Source organism: Myotis lucifugus, unplaced genomic scaffold, assembly GCF_000147115.1.
Source record: "Myotis lucifugus unplaced genomic scaffold, Myoluc2.0 scaffold_2, whole genome shotgun sequence".
NCBI classification, from domain to species: Eukaryota; Metazoa; Chordata; class Mammalia; order Chiroptera; family Vespertilionidae; genus Myotis; species Myotis lucifugus.
Genome location: NW_005871050.1, coordinates 16,617,694 through 16,632,073, shown reverse-complemented (window position 1 = coordinate 16,632,073; position 14,380 = coordinate 16,617,694). Strand labels below are relative to the sequence as shown.

Here is a 14,380-nt window from a genome sequence, read left to right as displayed (position 1 = left end):
TTTCTGTGTCCTTATGTCTGGTTTCTTTGGAAAGTAGCCAGGGGATCATTCCACCTGAGGGACTGGAGCTGAAACATAACTTAGGTCAAGATGTTATCTTTAGCCTGCCAGAGGTCCAGACCTTGACACCATTAGTCAGGACTGAGTTCTATCTTTTGCTGCCTCATGGGTTACTGATTTTGGGGTAGGGGGGAGGATAGGTCTCTGGGGGGTATATATACATATACAGAAAGAGACATGATTTGTAGAGCTATGATTTCAAGCTAAATTTAATCAATGTCATAAGGACCCTCAGTTTCATAGACAATGAAATGTGTGAGTCAGAGGAAGGAAATTAGCAAAGATACAGAGATTTATAATTTTAAAATGATAAATACGAATTAACTCAATGAATGAGTGGCCCTAAGGTGTTGCTGTCATCTACTTGCCATCTTATGGCTTTTTTTTTTAATCTTCATTCTCTCTCTGCCATTTTTCCTTTCTTGACTCGTCCTTGTTTAGTTTCTTCTATACTCCTTTTACCTTTCTCCTTCTTTTTATAAAATATGTTTTTATTGATTTCAGAGATGAGGGGAGACAGAGAAAGAGAGATAGAAACATCAATGATGAGAGAGAATCATTGATTGGCTGCCTCCTGCACACCCCACACTAGGGATCTAATCCATAACTCGGGCATGTGCCCTAACCGGGAATTGAACTGTGACCTCCTGGTTCATAGGTCAACCACTGAGCCATGCCGGCGTGGTTCTCCTTCTGACATGTTCCCCTTTTTTAGATAATGCCTTCAAACTGTGGCAGTACGGTTATCATTTAACCCCAATGTAAAGGTCACAGTGAGCTCAAGGGGCTGCCAACCCTTGACCAAGAGCTCACTGGGTGCATAGGGACATGTCATTTTGAATTATTAGTTTTCCCCAGGAGGATTCTTCTCAAATCCCCCTCCCCCGACCCAACACCACCACCAAAGATCTAGTCTAACCTGCTAAAATGAAATGATTCTCAACTTTGAGCATGCATCAAAATTACCAAGGGGCTTTTTAAAATACAGATTACTAGACCCCGCTATGGAGGTTGAGTAAATCTGGGGTGAGGCATGAGAATCTGCATTTCTAGCAATTTCTCAGATGATCCTGATGCTGCTGTTCTGGAAACCACACTGAGTAACCAGGCCCCAAACTCATGTCCGTGGTTAACTGTCCTCTAGGGATGGGATTAAGAGGTGGGAGAGAAGGGACTTTTATTAACTTGTGCTGTATTGAAATTTTTACAGCAATTGGATTGTGTTTGTAATAATGATTTTTAAATTAATGTATACAAGTCATTAAAAATTGAAATACTTTTACCTAGCTGGCTTGGCTCAGTGGTTGAACATCGACTTATAAACCAGGAGGCCACAGTTAGATTCCTGGTCAGGGCACATGCCTGGGTTGCGGGCTCACGGGAGTCCCCCCCCCCCTCATACCCCCATCCCCAACCCTGTGCAGGAGGCAGCTGATGTTTCTATCTTTCTTTCCCTCACCCTTCCTCTCTGAAATCAATAAAAACGATTTAAAAAAATTGAAATAATTTTAAAAGATATAAAATCTAAAGGAAATACCCGTTCCCCTCCCTTGGACCCCAGTCCCACTCCTCAAAGTAATAACTGTTGCCTGGTCTGCATGGCTCAGTGGTTGAGTGTCGACCTAGGAACCAGGAGATCATGGTTTGATTCCCAGTCAGGGCACATGGCTGGGCTGTGGGGTGTGCAGGAGGCAGCTGATCAATGATTCTCTCTCATCATTGATGTTTCTATCTCTCTCTCCCTCTCCCTTACTCTCTGAAATCAATAAAAAATATATATTTTTTAAAAAGCAATAACTGGATGAGGTCATTGAGCGGGCAGGCAGGGTCGGACAGTTTGAATGAGACCAAGACAGAATGGAAGCCAGCACACCAGTGGACATGGTTCCTCCATGAGCCAAAGATGGCAGTGAACGTATATTCAACGTCAGTCACCAGTGAAAACCTAAGTTGACATGACAAGCTGGCCTGGTCCCTTCAGTTGAATCTGACAAAGGCCGAACAGTTGTGTTCAGGGGCTGCCTGTTGTCAATTTATGGACATGCTGTTCCCTGGCTCCATTGCCTTGAAGAAAGTGAAATTTCAAGCTAAGTTAGAACATGAATACATCCAGAACTTCAAAATACTACAAGCAGGTTTTAAGAGGATGGGTGTTGACAAAATAATTCCTTGGACAGATTAGTAAAAGGAAAGTTTCAAGACAATTTTGAATTCGTTCAGTGGTTCAAGAAGTTTTTTGATGCAAACTATGATGGAAAGACTATGATCCTGTAGCTGCCAGACAAGGTCAAGAAACTGCAGTGGCTCCCTCCCTTGTTGCTCCAGCTATGAACAAACCAAAGAAACCTCACAGCTCTAGCAGTGCAGCTCCAGAGGCCCATGGCGACACACAGGACTACTGCAACCTTAAGTCTGGCTCAGGTGTGCTTCGAAAGAATCCTGGTGTGGGCAATGGGGACCACGAGGCAGCTGAACTGATGCAGCAGGTCAGCGTATTGAAACTTACCCTCGAAGACTTGGAGAAGGAGACTTTGGAAAGCTAAGGGACATTGAATTGATTTGCCAGGAGAACGAGGGGGGAAACAACCCTGTATTTCAGAGGACTGTGGACATTCTCTATGCCACAGATGAAGGCTTTGTGATACCTGATGGAGGGGGGCCACAGGAGGAACAAGAAGAGTATTAACAGCTTGGACCAGCAGAGCAACATCCGAATTCTTCACTCCAAATCATGTGCTTGACTATAAAATACTCCCTTTTGTTATTTTTAGAGGACTCACCGGTTTCTTTTCATAAGCAAAAAGTACCTCTTCTTAAAGTGCACTTTGCAGGAGTTTCACTCTTTTTTCAACAAGTTTGAGTTAGGAGCTTTTACCTTGTAGCAGAGCAGTATTAACATCTAGTTGGTTCACTTAGGGAACAAAGGGGCTGACCATATGGATGCTGGTAACACTGATCGCTGGAGGTGTTTTTATGTGATACGCTGAGGTGGATACCTCAGTAGTGAAATGTAAAGACTGATTTTAATTTTAAGCTAATGTGAAATCTTGGCAGAGAACGTTTTAATAAATGAATGCCTTAAGAGTATTTAAATTACATTTGCATATTTCAAAATATAAAATGTAACTTGTCAGGAGAGTTTGTGTGTTGCCCTTGTGTCTGGGAAGGAAGGGCCAGACCTTGGAACTTTTAGAACTTGCTGTTCACAGGCCTTGCAGGGCTGCTTGAATCTCCATAGGCCTAACCTTGGCTCAGAAGGAAAATTTAAAAAGTTGCTCTCTCTCTTCCCTGACCGGTTTGGCTCAGTGGATAGAGCGTCAGCCTTCAGACTCAAGGGTCCCAGGTTCGATTCCGGTCAGGGGCGTGTACCTTGGTTTCGGGCACATCTCCAGTGGGGAGTGTGCAGGAGGCGGCTGATCGATGTTTCTCTCTCATCAATGTTTCTAACTCTCTATTCCTCTCCCTTCCTCTCTGTAAAAAAATCAATAACATATTTTTTTTTAAAAAGTTGCTCTCTAAAGCCACTTGTGTCCTTAACCAATTGCATCTCTGCTAAGAAGCAAGAGGCATTGTTGGCTGAATGAATAGAGGTATGTTTCAGCCCTGAGATATTTGAGTTGAATAGCTTGATATTCATTGAGCATTTCTCTGATGATTTTTCCAGTTACCCCTGAAATTTCTGTGTATTGTGTTTTTGGGAAGTGAGGTGTGTTCAGTTTTAAAATCTAACAACTACTTTTGGGGACTTGCCCACATCTTTGGGATTTGAATGGGGGTTTGTGTCCCATTTTGCTGTCTTTTAAGTTTACATTTAACATGTTTTTCTGCATCCCTTGCCCACTGGGGACTCCTCTTTGGCTCCTTAAAGTTTGCTGCTTAGAGTGAAAGTTCAGCAGGCAGGTGATCATGCTGCAAGTTCTTTTTGGCCTTCTGACAAAGGGAGTGATCAGTGAAGGCCATCGCTACCTTGAGATCTGCAAGGCTGGGTGTTTTTGGTACCTGCTGTCCACAGCCCTCCTCTGTTATCAGAATACTTTGCCAGTGCACTAATCTCTTTGGAGATAAAATTCATTAGCGTGTTACTAAATGTTAATTTTCTTTTGCAGAATATGCAGTACCATGCCTGAATTAATTATTAATATCTAAACTATTTCATTCCTTAACACCCCTCATTTGCTTTGCCTACAGCCTATTCAGTTCCTTTGTTTGGCAGAATTCTGCAAAATGTGTGTCACCCACTACTGAGCTTGTTCAGCCCCTGATATAATTGTATTGACTTGTTGATGGTGGTAGTTTGTCCTAAAATGTGTGTAGAAAGCAGGTATTTTATAATAAATTGTTGTGTAGTGCATTCTCTGTGTGAAATTCAAAGAGAAACCCAGATTCAGTGATTAACAATGTCAAAAATGCAAGTAACTAGCCGTTGTTCAAATAACAGTGGTGCTATTTTTCTTTTGTGGCCTTTAGACTTCTGTTGCCCTAAAATTCCATTTTATTGAAAACCCATTTTCCACCTGGTCTTTCTTGACAGGTTTTTTTTTTCTTTTTCTACTTTAAGCAGTTTCTAAATAAAATTCTGTATTTCAAGAAAAAAAGCAATAACTGTTAATAGTCTCTTTTTTTACATGCTCAGGTAGAAAATATGCATATATCTGCATATATATATATATATATATATATATATATATATATACATATATATGTATTCTTTTTTTTAATTAGACAAATGCAAGCCTGCTCTTCATATTGTTTAGTGACCTGCTTTTCTCACTTATTTACATATCTTGAAAATGTTCCTTAAAACTTATATGGCTTTACCTCATTCTTTTGGATGGCTGCATAACCTTTAATTATGTAGCTGTATCACAATTTATAAAAATACCACAAATATTCTTAACCCCCTGCTTCCCCTAATTCCTACATTTGTCTGCAGCATAACCACGTGGTTAACATAGGGATTGCATGACAGCACACCACCATTAATATAGGGGAATTTTAATAAACCATTTGGATTTATGGCACTGATTTGAAAACCGGATACTTCCCATAAAATAAGCTTTGCTGGTGTGACCAGATCAAAGCGGGGTCCAGCAGTTGGGATGCTGAAGTGGATTTCTGGAACCCATTCAGCCATCAGATTATCATGCAACCTTAGGAAATTCACTTCCTGCTCTTTGTGCATCTGATCTCCCTCTCAGCACACACATGAAGACTATCCTGCCCTAGCTGGTTTGGCTCAGTGGATAGAGCGTAGGCCTGGGGACTGAAGAGTCCCAGGTTCGATTCCAGTCAGGGGCACATGCCCAGGTTGTGTGCTCGATCCCCAATAGGGGCCATGCAGGAGGCAGCCTATCAATGATTCTCTCTCATCACTGATGTTTCTAACTCTCTCTTCCTCTCCCCTCCTTGCTGAAATAAATAAAAATATGTTTTTAAAAAGATTATCCCTTGACCCCCACCCCACGCCCACTTGGAGGAGACAGAGACATAGTCAGCTGATGGCAAGCAGTTGCTTCTTATAAGAAGAAGGAGTTAAAACACTAGTTGATCTCTTGTGTGTATCACTTTAATCTTGTAAAGAGGGGCAGTACAATGTAGTGGTCACAAGCCAGGGCTCTGCCATTGGGCTATTTGGATTTGATTCCTGCCTCTACCACTTAATAATTGTGTGACCTCTGAGCCTTAGTTTTTTCATCCATGAATAAAGATGATAATAATTGTGCTTATCATGGAGGATTATTGTAAGGATTAAATGGGGTGCCTGGAAAACACTGACATGTAGTAAGAGCTCAACAAATATTCTCATTACTGTTATTATTAGTAATAATTGCAGTGTTCTTTTCTCTCCCTGTTAGTGTGTCACAAAGCTAAGGAAGTTCTCATTGGTGCTCACTGATTAAGAGAGGGCCATTGTTAATATTATTCGGCCATAAAAAAAAGAATGAAATCTTATCATTTGTGACAACATGGGTGAACCTAGAAAGTATGCTAAGTGAAATAAGTCAGTCAGAAAAAGAAATACCATATGATCTCACTTATATGTGGAATCTAAAGAACAATATAAATGAACAAACAAAACAGAAACAGATTCAGAGATACAAAGAACAGACTGATGGCTGCCAGAGGAGGAAAGGGTTGGGGAACTGGGTGAAAAATGTGAAAGGATTGAGAAATACAGATTGTTTGTTACAAAATAGTCATGGGGATGTAAAATACAACATAGAGAATATAGTCAATAATATTGTGGAGGTGGGGGCAGAGTGGAGGGGGTCAATAGGGTAAAAGGGGGACATATATAATACTGTCAACAATAAATTTTAAAATAATATTATAATTACTATATATGGTCCTAGGTGGGTATTGGAAATGTCAGGAGGAACACTTTGTGAAGTTTATGATTGTCTAACCACTATGCTGTACACCTGAAAGTAATACAAAATAATATTGAATGTAAACTAATTGAAAAATTAAAAAATTTTGAAAATAGATAGCTATTGCTATCCTTTATATTTTAACATTCTTTCTATATAAATGTAATATATGTCCAGTGAAGAACATTTGAAAAACACTGCTAAACACAAAGAAAATAATTAAAATAACCTGTAATTCTACTTCTGCCTAAAGCATTCCTTCTCCTTCTACCTCCTCCAACACCAGGCTGGCTTTTGCTTCTCCTTCAGGTGACATGACTTTCTCCAAAGAAGCCTTCTTTAACAAACAAAGGATGAAATTTGGGAGGTTTCACCTAATCCCTGGACTTCCCTCATCATGGCATTCAACATACTGTAATTGTCTGTTCGCTGGGCCAGAACCCATAGCAGCCTGTGAGCTTCTTTAAGATTGAGAACATGGCCACTAGTCTATTATCATAGTAAGTGCTCAGTAAATGTTTATTAAATTAATAAATAAATGGCAGGTCTAAGAATAGGTTCTGGCTTTTGGAGACTATATTACCTAAGTGCTGAGCTGGTGGAATGGCCTTCCCAGCAATTTTCCCCATCTGTCTCACATCAGAGAAAGTGGCAGGATATATGCCTTCTTTCCACTAGACTTGCCAGCTGACTGTTAACATACTTCTGACTTCCGCTTCTACCACTTTCTCCTTGTCTATAATATATTTCTCTCTAACTCTCTCTTTACTGTGTTCTCTCTCTCTCTTTCTCTCTCTCTCTCTCTCTCTCTCTCTCTCCACACACACACACACACACACACACACACACACACACACACACACTTGTATACCAGCCTTACTTATCTCTCCATTGTAATCTGCACTTTCTTCTTCAACTCAGTAGATTTTGAAAGGAGAGTGATCCTAGAATATTGTGACTCATGAAACTGAAGTGATGTGTTGCTTAGGAAATAATCATATTGTTCTCTTCCTCTGCACTAGTGGTTTAGAGGAGAGAGTTCAAATTCAGAAATCATTACCTACTCTTTATGACACTATTGATGATGACAATGACCTGACTCTGCAGGTGTAACTGAGAAGGCTGCAGCCAGCTCTTTGGCTTAAGATGGCAGCCATTAGCTGCGGACTTTTGATATGGAATAAAAGACATTTTAAAACAGAAGAGTCATTGTCTGTTTCAACCCCTTCATTTTGCTCAAGGAGGTCAAGTTACCCAAGTAGGCAGCAGAGCTGACAATACAACTCTTACCTTTATATTTCTTGTCTGGAGCTCTATTCTCAGTTGGCTCAAACTCTGTGCTCTAAAAGGCCCCCTTCATTGCCCAGCTGGCGTTGCTCAGTGGTTGAGCATCGACTTATGAACCAGGAGGTTATGGTTCGATTCCCAGTCAGGGCACATGCCTGGGTTGTGGGCTCGATCCCCAGTGTGGGGCATGCTGGAAGCAGCCGATAAATGATTCTCTCTCATCATTAATGTTTCTATCTCCCTCTCTGAAATCAATAAAAATATTTTTAAAGTAAAAATAAATAAAAGGCCCCCTTCTTTAAAGTTTCATGTCAGCGAGAAAGGCCAGGAAATACTGAAGGCTCTGGTCAGTTCTGATATAGAACTTATTAGATGGAGACCTTAGTACTCACATGAATGGAAATGTGTAAGTTTCCTAGCAACTTCATTCTTCCAAATGTTATTTATTGTTTTCTGCCTGACTGTTCAGGAAAGCACTTGCTGGCTTTACAATGGGCTTTCAGGAAGACAGTCCATCCCACCAACCCTTTCATTAAGGATTTACTAGAAGTTAAGAAAAGTAAGTACACTTTACTTGATTCCATCTCTTTCTTTCCATCTATATTTCCCCATCTTTTCTCCACAGACACAGTGATTTCTGAGAGCCAAGGTGGCTTTCGGGGGTAGACACATCCACCTGAAGACCTATAAACCAGGATAGAGACACCAGTCACCCAGATGAAACCTAAGTGACGGGTGTCACAGGGCCCTGCTGAGGCTTCCCCATATACTGCCACATCTAGCATAGTGCTTGCACCTAAGAGCCGCTCACTCTCCTCAGCATAAAAATCAGAAGAGCAGCCTGCCTGGTGTAGCTCAATGGTTGAGCATGGACCTGTGAACCAGGAGGTGATGGTTTGATTCCCAATTAGGACACATGCCCAGGCTGTGGGCTCAATCCCCAGTTGGGGGTGTGCAGGAGGCAGCCGATCAATGATTCTGTCTCATCACTGATGTTTCTATATCTCTCTCCATCCCCCTTCCTCTCTGAAATCAATAAAAACATATATATTAAAACAAAACAAAAGAACAGGTTTCTGATCCCAGTTTGATTGCCAATCACTCTGTAGCCTGTTCAGGTCACATAATCTCTTTGCCCATTTAATCACACTTTCCTCTACTACAAGCATGTCAAACTCGCAGCCCACAGACCGTATGTGGCCCACAACGAATATTTTTTGCGGCCCAGCCAATATAATGGTATGTAAGAAATGTTTTAATAAAAATTTCGTGACTTAATTTTTACAATATCCTCTTATACATAACTAGAGGCTCAGTGCACAAAATTCATGCACTCGTGGGGGTCCCTCAGCCCAGGATGTGCCCTCTTTCAGTCTGGGAGCCCTCGGGGGATGTGCGACTGATGGCTTAGGCCCACAGGGAGCAGGTCTAAGCTGTCAGTCAGACATCCTTAGTGCTGCCACGGAGGTGGGAGAGGCTCCTGCCACCACCACTGTGCTCGCCAGCTGTGAGCCTGGCTTCTGGATAGTGTACTGACCACCAGGGGGCAGCTCCTGCATTGTGCGTCTGCCCCCTGGTGGTCAGTATGCGTCATAGTGACCAGTCATTCTGCCGTTCAGTCGATTTGCATATTAGCCTTTTATTATATAGGATTATTAATAAGGAACTACAACGTTTGCTAATGACTGATTATTATAATCATATTGCATTCATTTCCCCTATGCCCTTTATGTGCAGGCGCACCAATTCTCTTCACTAACACTAGCAGTGAATATTTTAGCAGCCGATTGCCACGTCATTAGTCTTGTACTGACTTGTTTGGTGTGTGCAACAGGAAATATTTTGCTTTCAGAGAACAAGAAAAATAGACTTATTTGCATTATGCTTATTAATTTGTGCAGTTATTCAGTGTCTGGTAAGTTAATGTTCAAGAAAAATATTAATTTTTATTAAAATGTTCTATTATTTTATGTTAATGGTTACTCATTTATTTCAGCCCTTTGTATTCAGCATGTCTCTATTGAAATAAACCTACATTTCTATGAAAATTGGAGCTTTTGTTTTTTTGCAACCCACATAAACTGAAACCTTGTTTATTTGGCCCATGTTAGCCTTTGAGTTGGCTCTACTATCTGTTTGAACTCCATTAGTGTTTCTCAAAGCATGTTCCATGGAGTCCTTGGGTTTATATCAGGTATCTCTGAGTGTGTATGGAAGAGATTGTGTGGGCAGGACATCCTGCTTTTTACCCCACACCAAACAGAATGGATCCAGTTTTCTCTGTATTTAGATCATGGTTTTTTGGGTGAAATTTTGTTTGAATAAGGGGCTTCGTGGCTAAAACATTACATGAAACTTTGGACTAGGAAATCGCCACAGTCGCTTTCAGCTTTAACAGCCTAAAAATCCTAGGTTCTTTCTGGGTTTCCAAGATGGTCCTATCTTATAATGAAACAGTATGGTATATTTTGCTCTAAACATAGTAGCTCAAATGAGAACACTCAAAGAGCATATCCATGACAGGCATCTAGGATTACCTACCTTTTCACTGGTGACACCCTAAAAGTAATAATAGCTAGCACATCCTATATAGCAGGGACTGTTACAGCCTTTTACATGTATTATCTCATGTAATTCTCACAACTCTATAAAATAATTATCACTATCTCTGTTTTACAGATGAGAAAACTGAAGCACAGAAAGATTAAATAACTTGTCTGTTTTTGTCAGTTTGAACTGCTAAGGAATGCAATAGAGTGAGTGACAACAAACTTTTATTTCTCATAATTCTGGATGCTAGGAAGTCCAAGATCAAGGTGCTAGGAGATTCAGCGTCTGTTGAGAGCATGCTTCCTGGTTTACAGACAGCCACCTTCTTGCTGTGTTCTCACATGGTAATGAGGTCATTCTGTGGAGCTCCTTAGAAATATTAGGAAGATTCATTTGAAGTTACAAGGAGATAGGATTCAGTTCAGTAGGAAGGAAGAGTTTCTAACAATAAGACCTGAAAAGCTCTTACTCATACTGACTTGTTTCAAGTCACTGGAAGTGTTTAAAGAGAAGCTGACTGAGCACTTGTCCAGAAAATGTTGAATGATTTTCAATATTGAGGAAAAGTTAGATAAAATGACCTCTAAGCACTCTATCAACTTGCATCACACAGCTTTCTAATATTCCTTGTGCCCCAGTAGTTGTTAGAGGAAGGAATTTATAGTGAATGAAAATACAAAGGACAGTGATATAAAAGGAAAGGGACCACGAGATAAGGAATGCAAGCAACCTCTATAAACTAGAAAAGGCAAGGAAAGGGATCCTCCCCCAGAGCCTCCAGAAGAAACCCACCCCTGCCAACACCTTGATTTCAGGACTTCTGACCTTCAGAACTGTGAGATAATAAAGTTGTGTTGTTTTAAGTCACCAAGTTTGTGGTGAGCTGTTAAAGCATCAGTAGAAAACGAATACACTATTATTGACTATATTCCCCTTCACCTTTTCCACCCATCCCTCTACCTACCTCCCCTCTGGAAACCATCAGTTTGTTCTTTGTTTCTATGAGTCTGTTTTTGTTATGTTTGTTTTTTAATTCCACAGATAAGTGAAATAGTCAATGATAGTGTGGTAACTTTGTATGGTGACAGATGGTCACTAGACTTTGTGTGGTGATCACATCGTAAGGTACATATTGTTGAATCACTATGTTGTACACCTGAAACTAATATACTATTATATTCCAACTATATTTTAATAAGAAATTAAATTAAATTAAAAAGAAAACTAATACAACAACCCTTGTATGGAAGACTGGCAGATTTTAGGGAAGAAGAGGTGGATCCCTGAGCATTTTGCCCCCGAAGTCAGCATTTATAAGATTTTAATAAAAAAATGTAGTTTGTTGTTTTCGTTTTTTGGATGGTTTGTTGCTTCCTTTGCTACTTAAAAGTCCTAAAATAAGAGTACATGCAAAAAAAAAAAAAAAGAGTAGATGCCAGTTTTCAATGGTCTCAAGACTTGAGTTTCTCATCTAGCCCTATAGAGACCTGCAAGCCTGGACAATGATTGTGGGTGCTTTGAGGCCCTGGCTCCGTTTTATAAGCTTCTCCACCTTACCCTCCCATGGAACACTCAAGTTTCACAAAGCCTGTCTAAAACTGTCTTCATCTGCATGGAAGCATGGAACAGAGTGTGGAATCTTGGAGGGAAGGAGGGGGAGGGTGGATGGATGGGAGGTAATTAACCAAAGACCTTCTATTCATATATGCATAACCCATGGACATAGACAATAGTGTGGTGAAGGCCTGGGGCAGTGGGCAGGAGCGGGCTGGAGGGGGTCAGTGGGGGTGGGGGAAGAGATATATGTAATACTTAAAACAATAAAGATTAATAATAATAATAATAAAACTATCTTCATCTGATAACTTCTTTCTAACTCAGCAGCTGCTCATGTACTTTCAATTTGCAGTATGGGGTTTTTTTTTATACTTGCTAACATCTTGCTTTGTAATCACATATCTAGCCATTTATCCATTTAAGCAATAAACTTTGCTTCTCTTCATCCATGTCCGTTACCTTGCTTTTCTTCAGTTACAGTCCCACTCCAGGGCCTTTATACCAGCTGCTTTCTCTGCCTGGAACATTCTTCCCTCAGATGTCCAGATGGCTAACTCTCACTTCCTCCAAGTCTTTGCTTACCTGTCACTTTCTTAATGAGGTCTACCCTGACTATCCAATTTTATACTGAAGCATACACATGCACGCACTTTTCAAACTCTCTTTTCTTGCCCTTCTTTCATAGAACTTATCTCCTCCTAACATAAAATATAGTTTACTTATTATTATGTTTATTGTTTAGGGTCTGTCTCTCCTCTCCCCCCATTAAAGTGCTGGTAATACAAAATACAGAGATTTGTGCCTCTTATGTTCGCTGATATATCCTGAGCACCAAGAACAGTGTCTGGTGCATAGTAGATACTCAGTAACTATTGTTGAATGAGTGAATTAATTCTCTTTTCTGTGCTAATGTTAGACCAGATCCTGGGGTAGAGTTATAAAAGAATAAGACACTGTGTGACTTAGAATGTTTATGCCCTCAAGTGTTTACAGCCCAGCCAAGTACAATAAAATCAAACCCATGTGCAATATTGGCCAGGTAGATTCTAAGTCACACAGTGGTTTTAAAAAATCCATAATAAAAAGACTGGAAGGCAAGACATCAAATTATTAATAGGGATAATTTCCAAGTGTTGAAATTATAAATAATTACCTTTTTGTCTTTTGAATTGTCTGATTAGTCACATTTTCTAAAATAAGTATGTACTATTTTATTATAAGATTAAAATAAATTTTAAAAAAACAAAAATCATGGTTTAAGTTCTAAAAATTCAATTTGCACAAAATTTTTCAGAATTGTCATTATTGGGGTATACCTGTGGAGGAGACAGAAAACAATTCCAAGAAAACTATCAATTCTTTATTAATTCGTTTATTTGCTTAGGAATAGGTCTGTAATAATCCAGAACTAAAGTAGAAGGGGAGGGGAGGGGGAGGCGGGGAGAGACACACCTGATTGATGATTCTTTTAAGGAAATGTGTGACAGTTCCTCCCCTGGGGAATGAGGGAGGAGACTGTGTCAAGTGATTATTTAAACCCCTATATCATTTTGCGGGCTTGAAATGGATTAAATAGGTGATTTATTTGTTATTTGTATCAAATGGGAAATTCTGCTTAAATGTTAAAACTGGTAGGTAGAGTTAGACTAGTACAAGAAAAGGTGAAGGCGGTGATGACAAACGAATAAAATAAAGGAGGCTGAATGTAGAAATCGCTGAGTCGAGAGTCAGGAAGTCACGTGAAGTTTTAGTAAAAACGAAACTTAACCAGAAGTAGTTGGCTTTCCCTCCCCTTCCCACTTTTTTTTGGTTTTGTTACTGGCGCCCAGAGCCTCCGTTCAATCTATTCTTTGGATCCTGGACTGGGCGGACCTGGGCCGGCCAGAGCGAATGGGTAGTGGAAGGAGGGGGATCTGGGCTGGCAAGCTGCGCCAGTGGGCTGTCAGTCAGCGTTTCGGGAACGCGAACACACCGATCTGGGTGAAACATTAGCTTTTTGTCTCTCCTGCTTTTGGTACCCTTGGAGGGCTGGCTGCAGCTGTGGAAAACCGCACTATCTGCCAGCGGTCAAGGAGACCTTGCTCCGCAAAGAAACTCATTGCACTCTGACAAAGTGACTTGGACACTCTGTCGCCTCTAGGCATTCTTCCAGGAGCTTTCTCCCCCTAGAGGCCTGACCTGTAAATGCAGTTGTTTTTGCAGTGCGATGCTGCTTTAGTCTTGGCGTTGGCGCCAAGAGTAGCATGTAATCCTTACCAGTTAATGATGGCCTCTCAGAGAAAAGAACAATAAAGTGCTGTCCTTTATGTCTAAAGTTGGTGCTTCTGAGTTCACTGGCAGTAGTTGCTTTGAAGTTTTTCTTCCCAGTACTGACTCACCTGTTAGCCTTTATGACCACAGGAACCTGCACCAAATCCTGGTGCTTTCCTGGGTTGGCTATAGATAGATGACTTCGACACAATAGACACCACCATCATTTTGTTATAGGCAGTCAGATAGACATGAGCAGAGCAAGGATGATGGGCCAGGTACAGGTCACCAGGGCAGAAAGTCCT

The 14,380-nt window shown here is 40.6% G+C and overlaps 1 pseudogene; it reads left to right on the top strand.

Annotated features, from left to right (window-relative positions):
• Positions 1-1,963: 1,963 nt before the first annotated feature.
• Positions 1,964-2,793, top strand: LOC102441153 (annotated as a pseudogene).
• The last annotated feature ends 11,587 nt before the right edge of the window (positions 2,794-14,380 follow it).